This window comes from Gopherus flavomarginatus, unplaced genomic scaffold (assembly GCF_025201925.1).
Source record: "Gopherus flavomarginatus isolate rGopFla2 unplaced genomic scaffold, rGopFla2.mat.asm mat_scaffold_60_arrow_ctg1, whole genome shotgun sequence".
In the NCBI taxonomy this organism is placed as follows: domain Eukaryota; kingdom Metazoa; phylum Chordata; order Testudines; family Testudinidae; genus Gopherus; species Gopherus flavomarginatus.
The window spans coordinates 525,864-531,073 of NW_026115128.1; the positions used below are offsets into that span (position 1 = coordinate 525,864).

Here is a 5,210-nt window from a genome sequence, read left to right on the forward strand (position 1 = left end):
ATTACCACCAACCCCAATCTTTGTGGCAACTGTAAACTTTATCAGTGATGATTTTGTACTCTCTTCTAAGTCATGGATAAGAATGTTAAATAGCACAGGGCCAAGAACCAATCCCTGCAGGAACCTGCTAGAAAGAAATCCACTCGATCATGGTTCCCCATTTACTATCAGAGTTTTTAATCTATTTAATGTATGCCGTGTTTATTTTGTATCATTCTAGTTTTTTTTAGTAAAAATATTGTGCTAATCAAGTCATGTCCCTTACGGAAGTTTAGGTATATTACATCAATACTATTAGCTGCAACCAAACTTTTGATCTCATCCAATAAGGATATCCCGTTAGTTTGATAGGCTCTATTTTCTCTAAACCTTTGTTAATGGGCACTACAATTCTGACCTTCTAACTTCTATTCTTTATGATTGACTTCCCCTTTCTTCCATATATTTTATTTGGAGAGTGCTTGGATTCCTACCAGGGAGCCACTATCAGGGTCCAGAGACAGCCCCATCTCCTATATTAAGCTCTGGCTAGTAGCTATGTGATAAATGTGAAGACCCTGCTTCTGTCTGTCAGATGGGAGACACAAAGGTTCTCTCTTTCTACCCTCTGATGCCTCCTGGCTGCTGTAAGCAAGGTGGGGTGGGACTCTGTTAACATGTGCCTCCCGGAGCTTCCATTTCCCTGGTGCTGCTGTTCCGTGAATAGTGGGGTTGTGAGTGGGTCAGCAGGTACTGAGTATTGGACTCCTGCTCTTTCAGGGGCCGGTGACCTTCGAGGAGGTGGCTGTGTATTTCTCCAGGGAAGAGGGGACTCTGCTGGACCCCACTCAGAGAGCCCTCTACAGAGATGTCATGCAGGGGAACTATGAGACGATGGTCTTGCTGGGTAAGGATTCCTGTCCCTTCTGTTCTTGGAAGGGGAAATGAAGAGTGAAGGTTCATGCCACCCCCACAATGCCATCTGTACCCTGTCCTGTTTCAGCATCACCCCAATAGGCCAGTAACATACATACTACTAGAGACCCTCCTCTGCTGCAGAACACTTTGGGAACAGAGCACAGGAGCAGCATCACACAATGTCAAATATCTCCTCTTTACTCAAGTAAAACTGGGGTTAGGTCCAGCATAATGAACAGAAGCTTCCTACCCCCAGCCTTCTCTCAAACCCTGAGCCTTCTCTACCCAAACCAGAATGTGCTTGGGGTGTAACAAGCAGGCGGCTGGAGTCAGAGCTGCCAGTCCAGGGTTACTTATCATACAGACACTCAGTGCGTCCTTGAACGCTGGCTGGGAGTATCCAGACAGGGGAGCTCCAGCAGCAGAACACTGAATCTCACCCAGGATTACAGATGACACAACTCCTCGCCGATCTGGATTGCACCCCAGCATGTGAAAATGGCCTAGGTTGGTAGTGACATTTCTTGAGACATGGAGAGTCTTGCTCCCATATCACCAGGTGTAATAAAAATAACAGGAAAGGCCAAATATGGAAAACTGATTGTTCAGCTTGCTTTTGACCTGCATCATATTTTGCAAGTATATTCCAAATAAGGAAATTAACGTGCAACGTATGTGTCATTGTTTGTGGTTTTAAGCTGTAAAAGGCTTGTGTGATTTTTAGCTCAGGAACAGTATTCCAATAGCTGTCGCCCCCTGCGTGCTTGTAACCAAGAAAAGAGCCTCAGGCTGAGCTGATTCAAATATTAATCCTGTGGTCGTTTTCCACAACAGCCTCAATAGGTCCCTGTGATGGAATGTAAGGCTACATCTAGACTACCCACCGTATCGGCGGGTTAAAATCGATTGCTCGGGGATCGATATATGGCGTCTCATCTAGACGCCATATATCGATCCCCGAGCGCGCTTATATCGATTCCGGAACAACACCAACCCCAACGGAGTTGCTGATTTGACAGGGGGAGCCGCGGACATCGATCCCGCGCGGTGAGGATGGGTGAGTAATCCGATCTTAGATATTCGACTTCAGTTACGTTATTCACGTAGCTGAATTTGCGTATCTAAGATCGATTTCCCCCCGTAGTGTAGACCAGCCCTTAATGTCTTCACACCTTCCCCCTGCAGGAGAATGGCTGTTTGACCAGCTGTTTGCCTTGCTGTCTCTGAGGAACTGGTCTGTGGGTGTTCCCCAGAACTGTAACTTTTTCAGTAATATCATACTGTAAAATCTCACAATTTTACATACAGTGTTACTACACATTTTAACAGGAGGATAATATTCAGTAGGTTATGCGTTTTCTAATGATACCTCACAAGCCATTTTCCACTAGCAGGGTCTTCTCTGTTCACAGAATTTCTGATAGTTTGATGTCTGCTGGCACTGGATATCACTATTTTGGCATCTCTCTCTCTGTCTCAGTGAGCACCCGCTGTGGTTGTTGAAAGTCTGTGATGGGATCTATGGGATGCAACTGAACAGTGGGACCCCTGAGCCCTTTGTCCCACCACCTGGGCTCCCTCTCACACATGTGATGCTGAGACAAGCTGTGAATCTCTGGCAGATATTGCACTTACACAGACATCCGTAGGTAGGGACACAGCCAACTGAATTACATGAATGCTTCTGCAGCCACTCATAACACTAATGATAGAAAGTCGCCCCCCCTACAGCTCTGCAGCCTTGCACCCCTGGATCATACCATCTTGCCTTAATCAGAAGCCTGATCAGTGTGAGTTTATTACACAGGGTCCACCCCTCCCTCACTGTGAATAGTACATGAACCAGCCTTGTAATGGAGCTGAGATTTCCCAAGAACTTCAAGCAAAATACACCAGTTTAAGTAGAGCATAAAACAGATTTATTAACTACAGAAAGATGGAGTTTTAAGGATTATAAGTGGTAGGAATAAAAGATCAAAGTAAATTACCATGGAAATTAAAGATAAATTCACAATCTAAACTTTACACCTTATTACACTAGGGCGTAGTTCAGTTATGCACACAGGAAGGCTTAATGCTCGAGCTGCTGCACATGCTGGGCAGGCTTAAGGTCGGGCTCCCCATGGCAGGAGAGAAGAAGACTCGGCCCCTGGAGGGGCAGGCTGGGGCTTCCTGGATCCCATTTGCTCACAGCCAGCGCCCTGCCCCCACTCCCAAGTCATCCATGGCGCCCCCAGGTCGGCCAGAATGGAGCAGCAGTTTTCACTGCACTACGTCCACTTATGGCTTACAGGCAACTCCCAGACTCACCACAGTCCACCATCTCGGCCAGAAAGGAGCCCACTCAGCCTCACCATTGCTGCTTTTCCTTCCCCCCAGAACCCCGCTTCTCCTGGGCTGCAAGTAGCCATCCCTGGGATGCCAACAGGCAGCCACAGGGGTCTGTCTCTCAGCAGCCAACCGCACCTCCATGGGTTCAGCCCTCAGAAGGGCAGGTGGGGGTTTCCTGGATCCCAGTTGCTCACAGCCAGCCCAGCCTCCACCTCTAAAACCATCAGTCATGCCCCCAGGTTGGCCATAAAGGAGCCGCCATTCTCCACTTGGACTCAGCTTTGCTTGTTTTCCTTTCACCCAGAACCTCCCTTCTTCTCCTGGGCTGCAAGTAGCCACTCCTGGGAAGCCAAGAGGCAGGCACAGGATTCTACCTCCCAGCAGCCAACCACACCTCCCCAGGCTTTGCAGAATGAAGGGTGGTGCTCTACTAACCCCACTTAGCCGCACAGCTTCTTCCCTGCCTTCCTCAGCTCAACTTTCCTCTATTGCCCCATTCCTGCCTCACTTCCTCCTTTGGCCAGTCACGCAAAGGAGCCCAGCAGGAAGTGAGAGCCTCTATAGGCCAACCTCCAACAGCAGAGGTGGCCAAGCCACAAGCCTCCAAATGGTGACTGGCCTAACTACTCTAGGTTCTCCAGCCTGACACCAAGGTGCTTTCTCCACTGCTGTCAGCATCCTCTGTCATGCAGGGGTTGGAGTTATCCCAGGGACAGGCCAATAGGAGGAGTGCCCTTTCTGAATAACAAGGGGATCTGGGAAAAGGAAGCCAGCATGTTTCTGCCTGGTTTTGAACCAGGGACCTTTTGCGTGTTAGGCAAATGTGATAACCACTACACTACAGAAACTCCACCTACTGGGTTGTTGCTCACTCTGGCACAGACTGATGGACAAATCTAGAGAATGTGGTGGTAGCCCCTCGATAGGTCAGCTGGCAGGGCAGAGGACTGGAGCCAGCACTCAGGAAGTCGTCCTTACCTCGCCCGTGTGACTCCAGCTTGAGGGAGAGCTTCTTTTTCTTCTCCTTGCTGACAAAGAGCAAGAGAAGAATGAAAGGTCAGGTGGGCCAACTCGGTGCAGAAGCCCATGCTGTCTTTTCCTGCTGCATAGCCTGAAATGAGGGACTCGTGGCAGTTAAAGGAACTGCTGCACTCTCAGAAAACATCCCGCCCGTGCATAAAGGAGGATAGAAGAGCCTGTTAGTCTAGCACGCTCCCAGCTGAACTGTTTCAGCAGCTGCTAGGTTTCTTTTTGGCCTGTTACTTTTCTGTCTGGGATGTTGTTGTCAGCTGTGGCACAGAAAAAGGACGTCATTGCGAGCTGCCCATGAAGATAAGATTAACTTTTGCCTTCCTTGCTCGGCTTTACTTGCTTCCTCACCCTATTCCTGCCTTAGTTCCTGTGTTACCTGAAGGCAACGGGGGCCCAGCAGTACGAAGAGGAAGTTAGACAGCTAGACCCTGGTGGCAAAAGTTCTACCACCGCTTGCCACCCCACTCTCTTCTCCCAGCTTCACATATTGACCGCCAGGGACTTGGTGCCCAGCAGCGCAACGGAAGGCAGTGGACAGAGCCACCCTCGCCTTGAAGCTCTGGCTCATTAAACCGTATCTTCAGTCGCTGATGGCCAATGAGAGACCAACAGCGCTTGCCATTTTAGCACTTGAAAATGCCATTGGTCAGTCACTGGATCTCTTTAATGCTGTTACATAACAAATGAAAATAGAATCTCAGTGTGACATTCTGTACCTTTGGGGGAGTGTGCTGTAACCCCCATATTCCTCATTTTCATATAATCGTGATCTTATATACAGAGCATGCCTTGTAAGGTATCAGGGGAAAGGATATGATCTGCTGAAAGTCATTTCTCTACCCATAGATGTTTACCATTCATGCATATGAAGTTATGAGAATTGTGCAGTGTGGTTATCACTATGCTGTAAGGTGGGGGAGTCAGCCAAATATTAGCTCCCCAGTGACAAC

The 5,210-nt window shown here is 48.5% G+C and overlaps 1 non-coding gene across 1 annotated transcript; it reads right to left on the reverse strand.

Moving 5' to 3' along the window:
- Positions 1 to 4,003: 4,003 nt before the first annotated feature.
- Positions 4,004 to 4,076, reverse strand: TRNAV-AAC (transfer RNA valine (anticodon AAC)). Its single transcript has one exon. It is a non-coding gene; the product is annotated as a tRNA-Val (tRNA).
- Between the last annotated feature and the right edge of the window lie 1,134 nt (positions 4,077 to 5,210).